This window comes from Dasypus novemcinctus, chromosome 1 (assembly GCF_030445035.2).
Source record: "Dasypus novemcinctus isolate mDasNov1 chromosome 1, mDasNov1.1.hap2, whole genome shotgun sequence".
Lineage (NCBI taxonomy): Eukaryota > Metazoa > Chordata > Mammalia > Cingulata > Dasypodidae > Dasypus > Dasypus novemcinctus.
Window position 1 is genome coordinate 124991292 of NC_080673.1, and position 12823 is coordinate 125004114.

The 12823-nt window shown below is 37.0% G+C and overlaps 1 pseudogene; it reads right to left on the reverse strand.

Moving 5' to 3' along the window:
• Positions 1–1436: 1436 nt before the first annotated feature.
• On the reverse strand, positions 1437–2780 carry LOC101438955 (S-adenosylmethionine decarboxylase proenzyme pseudogene; annotated as a pseudogene).
• Positions 2781–12823: the final 10043 nt, after the last annotated feature.

A 12823-nucleotide genomic window follows, 5' to 3' on the forward strand; every position in this document is an offset into this window, starting at 1 on the left:
TGCCACCTTTTCTCTGTGGACATTGGATTGGTTGTGTCCATTGCACCTCTATGTCAAGAGGAGGCTCAGATTCCACATGGATACTGGATGCAAATCCTCCCACTTTCAGTTGTAGGCACTCTAAGCTCCATGATGTGGTGGTTGTCCTTCTTCAACTCCATCTTAGCCGAGTGAGGTGAGTCCAATAAATCAGATTGTAGGTGCTGGAGTCTGTTGAGGCTCAGGGCCTGGCTATCACATTGTCAGTCCAGAGATTCAGATCCCCTAAATATATCTTAAACCCCAACACCAACTACAACTCCAGCACAGTAGCATGAAAGTCTTATGAAGAGAGATCCCATCTGAGTCCAGATTCATCATGCATAAACACCAGCTCCAAAGAAGGGCCATCTGACATGGCAGTTAACCCCATCTGCCATGACCGTAGCACCCATGGGTCTCTTTAGCCCTCAAAGGAACCAATACCTGGTGGTTGTATCTACTTTATCTGTCTCTTAGACTCTGCTCAATTGTGCATAAGGGCAATCCTTCTGACAGCCTCCCGACTCTTTTTTAGAGACTCGTAGCCATATAAACTCATTTCTCCTTTCCATTTCCCCCTTACGTTAGATCAAACAGCATTTTAAAGTCATGTTATTTTATGTAGACAGGGATATTCTGCTGATCCGCATTGAACCTTCCATTCAAGGTCATTTTCCAGTTGTATCATCAGTTGGTAGTTGATAGTGATCCCTCGGTGCCAGGGAGGCTCATCCCCAGGTGTCATGTCCCACGCTGGGGGGAAGGCATTGCATTTACATGCTGAGTTTGGCTTCGAGACTGGCCACATTTGAGTAACATGAGGGCTGTCAGGAGGAAATTCGCAGGCACAATGCTGCTCTAGGCCTTGTTTTTATTTCAGGCATATCAGCTCACAAGCATAGTCATTAGTGTCAGGGGCTCACTGTTGGACCCTCATTCCTTCCTGGTCCTTGCCGCTGCACCTGGAAGACTGTTGCTGCTCCCCTAGGGACCATGATAGAGCACCACCGGCCAGGAACCCAGTACCCCCCCAGCTGTAGTTTTTAATTATTGCTACTATGAGTATATCCAAACATTACCATGTACCCTGGACATATGTCCTGTATAGCTCCCTGTCAGCCATATATCACCTGTCAATAGTATCCTATACCAGTATTCCTCCTGGATATGTTTTTAATAACAGTTTTATAGCTGTTACAACAGGCATAATTTATTTATAATAAAATACACTAATATGAAGTACATAATTTCATGAGTTTTGGAAAATGTCTTATTATTTATCAGCACAATCAAGATACAGAGCTCATCCATTATCCAAAAAGTTGCATCATGCCCATTTGTAATCACTTTCCTTCTTGAAACTCCCTTCTCAAGCAAACATTGATTTGCTTTCTGTAGTTGCAGTCTTGTGTTTTCTACAATTTCATATATATGGGATCCACAGCTTTCCTGATCAGGTCACCAGAGGAGGCCTGAATTAAGTTTGTTTTAAAGTTAACATAAGAAAATTCTGGTATTGAAGTGATGTGAATAGTCCCATAGGTTCTACCCAATTTCATTCCATTCACTGAATACCCACAAGGATTGAACAGTATGGCATCAAAATGACAAAACCTGGTATCAAATCATGAATTCCACTTGTATCAAATGACAAAACCTGGTATCAGGTCATGAATTCCACTTTCCCAAGTGACATCTTTCGCAGTTACACCATCTTTCATGTAGAACTGGTCCCTAATTGCTGGGTCAAGCTCCTTCATCAGGATTTCCAGGGTTTGATCTGACCGGCATTACATGACTCTCTGGGAAATCAGAGTACTTAAATACTAAGAGTTACAATTCACCCATCCTATACAATATGCAGCTCCATTTGCATTTCCTTCCTGGAAATTCTGTGTGAGAAAGCTTCGTGAATTTTTTGCAAGAGTGAAAGAAGTTTTGAATGGAGTCAAACCCACAGTAATCCCTAGAAAGCCTTTCCAGGGGAATCAGTGCTGTCAGTAAGATGGTAGTACCACATGTCTTCAAAATGAAACGTCTTTTGGAGACAGACATGGTCTTCTCATTGAGCACATAAGCTTCCTGCTTGTCAGTTTTTGTCAAACTCTTGATTGAGCATTGCACATCCTTCAAAAGTATGTCCACTCAGATCCTGGGATAACACAGATATATCCAGATCTTTGGTTTGCGTCAGGCTGCTGCCGGGGACCCAAACCTCCAAAAGCTTCTCAACTAAATTAAATCTTTCCCCTCAACCATGCAGACTGTTTTAACTGTGTTACTAAAGTTGAGGTTTCCTTTTTTTTCTTTTGCTATAATTTTATATTCACTTTTTTTTTTTTGGCATTTAAAAAAATTATTGCAGTATATCATACATACATAAACAATAAGTCCATGTAATAGTTGTCAAACTCACAAAACAAACATACATAACATCATACAGGGACATCATACCTCACCCTACCAACAATAATGATTACAGGGCATCCACGAAATATTACTACCAAGCAAAGTATCTTACATTTGGTGTATTTTCCCCCAACTCACCCTAATATTATTTTTTAAATGTATTTTTATGACAGAAGTTGTAAACTTACAAAAACAATCATGTACATGTACAGGATTCCCATATATTATCCCCCCCCCCCAGTCAACACCACACCATGGTGGAACATTTGTTACCGATTAGGAGATACCACCACCAGACTATTACTAGGTTCATAGTGTATATTTGTCACACTTTTTCCATATTCAGCCATCATCAACACAGTATACCTTTGGCTTAAATGCAAGAAAATTACATTATTACTGTTAACCATAGTCCATAAGTCACTCCAGTTGTTTTTTTCCCCATGCCTCTCCACATTCCCACCACCCTGCAATAGTGATGTGCATCTGCTCTAGCTCACAAAGGATACTCTTGCATTTGTACCATCAACCACGATTCTCACCCACCTCTGGGTTTACTGTGTTATTCATTTCCTAGATTATTCTCTAGGTTCCTTTCGATTGGCATTTATATCCCTAGACAACCCTATTCAGCCACATTCTGGTTTATAAACCAGCTGTTATTCACTATAATGTGTTACCATCAACTTTATCCATTTCCACACTTTTACAATAAAGTTAATTCAAAACTTCTACATACATTATACATCGGTGGTCCATCTCAGTCCTCCTCTTATCTCCTTTATTATTTTTTTCTCTCCTTATTTTTTTAAATGCTACATTAAAAATATAAGAGGTCCCCACCTACCCTCCAACCCCCACCCCACTCCTCCCACATCAACAACCTCCCTCATCATCATGGGACATTCATTGCATTTGGTGAATACATTTTGGAGCACTGCTGCACCACGTGGATAATGGTTTACATTGTAGTTTACACTTTCCCCTAGTCCACCCAGTGCGCCATGGCAGAACACACTATGCCCAGCATTTGTCCCTGCAGTACCACCCAGGACAACTCCAAGTCCTGAAAATGCCCTCACATCATATCTCCTCTTCCCTCTCCCTACCCTTGGGAGCTACCATGGCCACTTTCTCCACATCAATGCTACAATTTCTTCCATGACTAATCACAATAGTTCCATAGTAGAATATCAGTAAGTCCACTCTAACCTATACTCTTATTCCTCCTCCTTTAAATATCCACCACCTACCACCAAGACTAGAAGATATTTTCCTATGATTTCTTCTAGAATCTTTATGGTTCTTGCTTTTATATTTAGGTTTTTGAGTTAATTTTATATAGGTTGAGATAGGGTTCCCCTTTCCTTCTTTTGGCTACAGATATCAAGTTATCTCAGTGCCATTTGTTGAATGGACTGTTCTGCCTGAGCTGGATGGGTTTGACCGACTTGTCAGATATCACTTGACCATATGTGAGGGTCTGTTTCTTAACCATCAGTTTTGTTCCACTGGTCTATGTGTCTGTCTTTATGCCTGTACCATGCTGTTTTTACCACTGTAGCCAGGTAATATGATTTAAAATCTGGAATTGAGAGTCCTTCAACTTCACTTTTCCTTTTTAAGATGTTTCTGGCTATTCAGGACCCCTTTCCCTTCCGAATACATTTGATAATAATGTTTTCCAATTAATTTTAAAATGCTAGTGGAATTTTTTATCAGGATTGCATTGAATCTATATATCGATTTGGGTATAATTGACATCTTAATGATATTTAGTCTTCCAATTCATTAGTGTGGAATGTTCTTCCAGTTATTTACACCTTTTTATTTATTTTAACAATGAGTCATAGTTTTGTAAATACAAGTGCTTTACATCATTGGTTGATTCTTAAATATTTGGTTATTTTAGTCGCTATTGTAAGTGGAATTTTTTCCTGACTTCCTCCTCAGATTGTGCATTCCTAGTGTCTTTTAAAGTCTATTTCATCTAATACAAGCATAGGTACTTGGGTTTCTTTGTTTGTTTTTGGTTATTGAATACATGGAATATCTTTTTCCAGCCTTTCTCTTTCAATTTAATGGTATCCTTAGGTCTAAGGTGAGTCTCTTGCATAAGGCATATAGGTATATTTTCTTTTTCATTCTGCCAGTCTGTGTCTTGATTGGGGAGTTTAATCCATTAATATTGAATGTTAATTACTATAAAAGCACTTCTTATTTCACACATTTTGACCTTTGGGTTTTATCTGTTATATTTTATTTTTATCACTCTTTTGAGATTTTAGTTACTTTTACTGATATGATCTTCATTTCTAGATTCTCTTCCAAGTCTCTGTCACCTGTGTTGTGTGTGTGTGTTTTATTTTTTTTCAGACTGTACCATACCCTTTAGTATTTCCTGCAGAGCTGTCCTCTTGGTTACAAACTCTCTCTGGTTTCTGTTTATCTGTGAATATTTTAAACTCACCCTCATTTTTAAGACAATATTGCTCAATATAAGATTATTGGCAGGAATTTATTTCCTTTGCAGTATCTTAAATATATCATACCACTGTCTTCTTGCCTCCGTGGTTTCTGGTGAGAAATCAGCACTTTATCTCATATGTTATGCATTGCTTTTCTCTTTTGCTTCTCAGAATTCTCTCTTTGTCTTTGGCATTTGGCATTCTGATTAGTATGTGTCTTGGAGTTAGTCTATTCAGGTTTATTCAGATGGGAGTACGTTGTACTTCTTGGACATATGTATCCATGTCCTTCAATATCATTGGAAACTTTTCTACCATTATTTTTCAAATATTCTTTCTGCCTCTTTTTCCTTCTTTTCACCTTCTGGGTCACACATGACATGTATGTTTGTATGTCTCTTGCTGTTGTTTAGTTCCCTGAGACCTTGTTCAATTCTTTCCATTCTTTTCTTCATCTGTTTTCTATATGTTTGCTTTTGGAGGCCATTTCTTGAAGCTTACCAATCATTTTTTCTGCCTCCTTAAATCTGCTATTATGTGATCCCAGTGTATTTTTCCCCAGCCCATCCTATTATTATTTTTAAAATATATTTATTATAACAGAAGTTGTAAATTTATAAAACAATCATGTGCATGTGCAGAATTCCCAAACAACACCCCTCCATTATCACACCACACTGTGGTGGAACATTTGTTACAAATAAGATAATATCATCTGATTGTTACCATGTCCATAGTATACATTTGGCTCACATTTTCCATACTGCCTCATTATGAACAGAGTACATCTTTCAAACAGATGCAAGAATATTATATTATTACTACTAACCACAGTCCATAGGTCACTCCAGCTGGATTTTCCCCATGCTTTTCCACATTCCCAATACCCTGCAGTAGTGATGTACATTTGCCCTAGTTCAAAAAGGACATTCTTGCATCTGTACCATCATCCACAATTCTCATCAACCTCTTGGTTTACTGTGCTATTCAGTTCCTAGATTTTTCTCTAGCATTTTGCCAATTGACATTTACATAACTAGATTACCATTTTCAGCCACATCCTCATTTATAAACTGTTACTATGTGTTTCCATTCACTCTATATATTTCCACACTTTTACAGTAAAGCTAGTTAAAACTTCTACATACATTAAATATCAATGATCCATCTCAGTCGTCCTCTTATCTCCTTTAAAAATCCACCACCTACCACCAGATCTTGAAGATATTTTCCTACAATTTCTTCTAGAAGTTTTATGGTTCTTGCTTTTATTTTTAGGTTTTTGATCCATTTTGAGTTAATTTTTGGATAAGGTGTGAGATAGGGGTCCTCTTTCCTTTTTTCGGCTATGGATATCCAATTCTTTCAGCACCATTTGTTGAATGGACTGTTCTGCCTGAGCTGTGTGGGCTTAACAGGCTAGTCAAAAATCACTTGACCATACATGTGAGAGTCTGTTTCTGAACAATAAATTTGGTTGCATTGGTTCATGTGTCTGTCTTTATGCCAGCACCATACTGTTTTTACCACTATACCTAGGTAATATGATTTAATCTGGAGATAAGGGTTTGCTTTTCCTTTTTATGATGGTTCTGGCTATTCAGGACCACTTAGCCTTCCGAATAAATTTGATGATCATGTTTTCAATTTCTTTTTTTAATGCTGGTGGTATTTTTATCAGGATTGCACAGAATCTGTACATCAATTTGCATAGAATTGACATCTTAATGATATTTAGTCTTCCAATCCATGAGCATGGAAATGCAGTTTTCTGAATGCAAGTGCTTTACATCATTGGTTAAGTTTATTCCTGACTATTTGAATTTTATCTGTCATATTTTATTTTCACCACTTTTTGACACTTTTAGTTACTTTTATTGGTATAATCTTCTTTTCTAGACTCTCTTCCAGGTCCCTTTCTCCTGTCTTTTCTTTTCAGACTTTAGTTCACCCTTTAGTATTTCCTGAAGATCTGGAATTTCTTTCTAAGAAATTCTCTCAGTTTCTGTTTATCTGTGAATATTCTAATCTTGCCCTCATTTTTTGAAAGACAGTCTTGCTGTATATAAAATTCTTGACTGGAGGTTTTTCTCTTGTAGCATCTTAAATATATCAGACCACTCTCTTCTTGAATCCATAGTTTTCTGGTGAGAAATCAGTACTTAATCTTATTGGGTATCCTTTATATGTCATGCATTGCTTTTCTCTTTCTGTTTTCAGAATTCTCTCTTTGTCTTTGGCATTTGCCGTTCTGATGAGTGTGTCTCAGAGTTGGTCTATTTGGATTTTTTCAGATGGGAGTATATTGTGCTTGTTGGACATAGATATCTAAGTCCTTCAATAGGTTTGGGAAATTTTCTACCATTATTTCTTCAAATATTCCTTCTGTCCCTTTTCCCTTCTCTTCTCCTTCTGAAACACCCATGACACATATGTTTGCACACATTTTGCTGTCATTTAGTTACCTGAGACCTTGTTCAATTTTTTCCATTCTTCTCTTAATCTGTTCTTTTGTATGTTCACTTTTAGAGGCCATTTCTTCAAGCTCACCAATCCTTTCTTTTGCTTCCTCAAATCTACTATTATATGATTCCAATGTTTTAAAATTTCATTTATTGCACCTATCTTTCCCATAAGATCTACTATTTTTATATGTATGTTTTCAAACTCTTTTTGTGTTCATCCAGTGTCTTCTTAATATCCTTAATCTCTTTAGACATCTCATTGGATTTATTAAGGAGATTTGTTTGCACATCTATGATTAATTGTCTCAACTCCTTTATGTCATCTGGAGGCTTATCTTGTTCCTTAAACTGGGCTATTTCTTCCTGTTTCTTGTGTGAATTGTAATTTTTTCTTGGCATCTTGACATCTGGCTTACCAGATGTATTTATTCTGGGTACAATTTCTCTCTTTAGTTTAGGGCTTTCTTGCCCTTTCTCCCTTCTGGTTATATAGTAGGAGCCAAGGATATAGTTGATGCTATAAGCTGTGAAGTCTCAAGAGACTAATGACGTTTCTCCCAACTTTCTCCTTTTGTCAGAGATATGGACAGAACCACAGCCATGTGGAATAATCTAAGTCGTGCAGGCCTAGACTCTAGCTGCCCAGAAAGACTGATGAAGCTTCCCACCCTTACTTCCCCTGCCTTGTGCAGGGATGGAGCTTCAGGTGTGGACAGAAGTCTATGCATGTGGGTCCAAAATGACTGCCATTACCCTGGTAGACTTCTTACTATTCAGTCTGTGTCAGCTGAATGTACCTGCAGTTACAGGGAGAAGCTAGTGCAGGGCCTGCCAGCCTCCTCCCTGCTTGTGGTAGGGCTGAAGACTTGGCTAGGGCTGCAGTCTAATTTGGGTGAAAGAAGCAGGTCCCTAATATCATTATGATTTTCAGTTAGCCCTGCCTCCTTTCATGCTGGGGTCAGAGCCAAAATGGTGGCTACCAGCACCCCTCTGACGCAGACAAGTTCAAACACCAGTTGTTCTTAGCATTTTTTTCCCTCCAGCTGGCTGAACCCACCAACCAGTAGCTGAAGTCGACAGCCAACCCTCTCTTCCTTCCCCATTTTTGGGAAATGGAGCCTCCAACTTTAGTAACAGCTAGTGCCACCAGAGTAGAATGATCACTAGCTTCTGTGGCATGACCTGTATTTTTCCAGAGAGGCTGGCACAGGTCCCCCCAGCTTCCTCTCTGCCAGAGATGGGCCTGGGTCTTGGGCTAGAGGTGCTATCAAATCTGGATGGAAAGAAGCTGGTCCCTACCTTCACTGTGATTTTCAGTTTCTTAAATATTTTTGAGTGCTTTATTCCTTTAAAAATTAACTTTTATAAATGTACATAAAACTGAAACAAAGATAAAAGTGATTATCATTATCTCAAAATGAATAAAATTACAAAGGTATAGAAAAGATAAGTGATTGTAAGGGTTTGGAGATTTTAGGAGAGAAGGGGATTCTGTGACCATAAAGGGGTGGCATTCTAGAAATCTTGGTGGTGATAGAATAGTTCTGTATCTTGATTGTGACAGTGGTTACACTAATCTGTACAAGTGCTCAAATGCCATAAAACTATATAATTCTATTTTATGCCTGTTAGTTTTCTGATTTTGAGATTGTTCTATAGTTATGTAAGATGTAACAATTGGGGGAATCTGGGCAAATGACACACAGGACCTCTGTGTACTATTTTTGCAACATCTTCTATAACTATTTCAAACTTTTTAAAAATTAGCAGAGTTATTGTTGATTTGTATAATAGTTGTATTTTTCCTCACTGCCTACATTTTACATTTTGATGTTTTCTTGCATTTATGGCTGCATATATACTTTGGATTTTGACAAGCAATTGCAGGTGGTATATCAACTCACCAAATGTATCATGTACTCTTGTTTGTAAGTGATGCACACATGGCATTCAATCTGATGTTTTTCTTTAGAGGGCAGAATTTCTCAAGTGTTTTGGTCACAACACTGTTGTGACACTTGCTCATTTCCACCTATATTGTAAACATAGTCTTACGTATTTCACCAGTACAATGAAAAAAATGTGAAAATCTGTAGTTTTTCTGATTTTATAGTTTCTCTGAGATGTCAAATATACCTTGAAACAATATATCAATATTTTTTTATTCACAGATTCTTTCTTGCATTCATATATATTACATATATTTGAATGGCATAGATCTTCCTGATGAATTTATTATAAAAAACACAGCAAGACACGTTTCTGGCCCCTTGGTTTATGTGTAAAAGTAGACAAGAAATTTATGAGAATTCCCTTGTCCCATCTGTATCTGTTAACCTGAGAACCCTCAACAGGCAAAAGTTTCATCTCATTGTTTCAATTTACATTTCCTTAAAATTAGGGAAATTGAACATTTCTTATTTAATGAATTGCCTCCTTTTGTTGCTTTGCCTATTTTTTCTACTTATGTAACAGTTTTTTCCCAATTGATTTATAAGATCTTATTTAATTAAATCGATCTTTTGATGCAAGTATTTTCTCTAGTGTATATTCAATAGCAGGAGAGCAAACTTAGTGTGTTCAGGAAATTGAAAAAAAAAAAAAAAGAATGTTGTGGCTGGTGCAGAGAGTCAGGAGTATTAGGAGCAAGAAATCATTTGGCTTCTGTGGTTTTGAGTTTTTATCCTAAGCAGTGAGAAGTCATTGGAATGTCTTAAGTTAGAGGCATGGGTGAGGTGAAGTGTGGAAAATGTGGGAGTGTTGTAATTGAGGTTTATTATAAAGTTAACAAAATCCATCTGAAATGCTAAGCAAAGGGACTAGAACAGAGTAAGCACTCTGCAAATATCTATTTTTCATTATTAATATGAATAGAATGATTTTATTAGCATTTCTATCAGAAAGAGAAACTGAAGTCTGGCGAGGCCATATGATTATTCCAGTGTCACAGCTATAAAGACAGATAACTGTTCATAGGCCAGATCTCATTCTCATTCTGATATTCAGAGTGCGAATATGTCTACAGCGAGCAATTCCTGAGCTCACAACATGAATTCAGCCAGGGGAGTGATCCTGTTATAGACTGAAACATTAGGATTATTAACAACAAGAATTTAATCATGCAATTGGGTCACTCTCATGAGAGTCATACCAAGTACATGTGATTAATATAGTGGAGGCCAAAAGACTCAGTTCTAATAGGATTTACAGAGACTAGTTTTGGGGAAACAATATTATCCTCATTATAGAGTTAGTCAGCCAGGATTTACCAGTGCCATTTTTCAGTATTAAATAATCTACAAGCTTCATGTTCAGAAGCATCTAACTCAGTGCTATATACTCTGTGGTCTCTCAATATGTATTGCCTGACAGATAAACACCCCCATATTTCCTTCTAAATAAACTTTAACCATGTATTTAAAGAGGGAGTATCAGACCTACATGTATAAACAAGAGATTAAATATTTGAGAAACAGCAAAAATGAAATAGTGAAAAATTATTTCTATATCATGATTCATTGAATGGCAAGTGAAGATATTATTAAAGTAACCCAAATGAAAATTTTATAAAGTAACTTTATACCACAAAGTGAATGTTCTTAAAAGATTGTAAGCAAATACTTCTTTATAATTTCAAATCTTCCCCTGCCTATCAATTAATTTGTAAATAATGAAGACAATGGTCTTGTAAATTTGTTTTCTTGAGAAAACACACAAGAAAAGAGTAGAGAAAAAATTATGATCAAGATGTAGACATTTGATATACCTTCTTCCTTTGTTTTCATTGTGCTACAGTTTCATTAACTATCCTTACCCAAATCAAGCAGCATATCCTTAATAATTTAACTGATGTGTAACAACACTGTGATTAACAACTGTGGGTCCACTACTTATTAGCTGTATGACCTTGAGTGAGATTAAACCTTTCTGAGCTTAACATGTTTTCATTTCAATAATGCGAATAATTTATTACACAATTGTTTCAAACAAAATATTTTTTAAAATATGAATAATATCTCATACAGTGCTAGATATTTTACAGTTATGAAATAAATTGTAGTTATTGATTTTATTGATTAATTAATGATGATAATGACATTTTCCCCAGTAATTAAACTCCATTTAACATAATCTTTCTTGTAGTGGAGCAGTGGGGGAACTTCTGGTTGTGTAAGGTGAACATAGGGATGAAAGAGTCGTGTAGTCTATGGGGACAGGCCAAGTCTGTCTGAAAGAAGAGTCCTGATCTCTGGCATACACTTGAAAGTGCTATTCAGAACTGGCTTTTATCTTTGGGAAAGAAACCCAAAGAAGAGAATGAAGAAAATCACAAAACTGTCATTAGCTTCATCTGAAGGGGTGGATGAAAGAAGTAAGTATCTATAAATAAAGAGTTAGGAGGAAATATGGACCCAGAATTCAGATTCAGCCTATGACATTAAGAACAAAAGATGAGTGTTTTGTTACTGTTGTTTTTTGTTTATTAGTTTTTTTTCTATTTTTGAAGAAGCTTTAGATTACATAAATGTTACATAAAGAATATGGGGGAGGGAGCAAATGTGGCTCAAGCAGTTGAGTGCCTACCTCCTGTATCGGAAGTCCTGGATTTGATTCCTGGTGCCTCCTGAAAAAACAAACACGCAAAATAAACAATAAAACCAACTCAGGGAAGCTGATGTGGCTCAGTGGTTGAACACAAGTTTCCCATATATGAAGTCCTGGAGTCGATCCCCAGTACCTCAGTACCTCAAAAAAAAAAAAATACACACACACACACATGCAAACACACACACATATATATATGTAGAGAGAGGGGATTCCTATTTACCCCACACCCTCCTGCTCCCACACTTTCCCCCATTAAAACATCTTTCATTAGTGTGGTATATTTGTTATAAGTGAGAACATATATTATAGCATTGTTACTAACCATGGGCTATAGATTACCTTACAGTTTATACTTTGTACCAGACAATTTTATAGGTTTTGACAAAATGTATAATGGCCTGTATTTGTCATTGTCATTGCAGTGTCATTCAGAACACTTCCATTGTCCCAAAAATGCCCATGTTACACCTATTCTTCCCTCTCCCTCCTCTCAGAACCTTTGGTAGCCACTGCCTTTATATCATGTTACAAGTTCTTCCATTACCAGAATAATAATAAGTCTACTTTAGTAGAGTTCCATACTTGCATTCCCTCAGTTTTGAGGATTTGGGGATGGTAATGCTCACTCTGTTTCTGATTGAGAGGGGGCTTAGATTCCATGGGACAGATGGATGAAACTGTCTTGCTTGCAGTTGTAGATAATCTCTATTTTTTGGGATGGGCATTGTCCACAATCATCCTTTTGTTAGTTTCCTGGGCAAGTACAATTAACCGGAAAGTAGGTGTTCCAATTCTGCTGAGATTCAGGGTTCAACCAGTATATGAAGAGACTGAAGACTTAAGTCTCTGGGA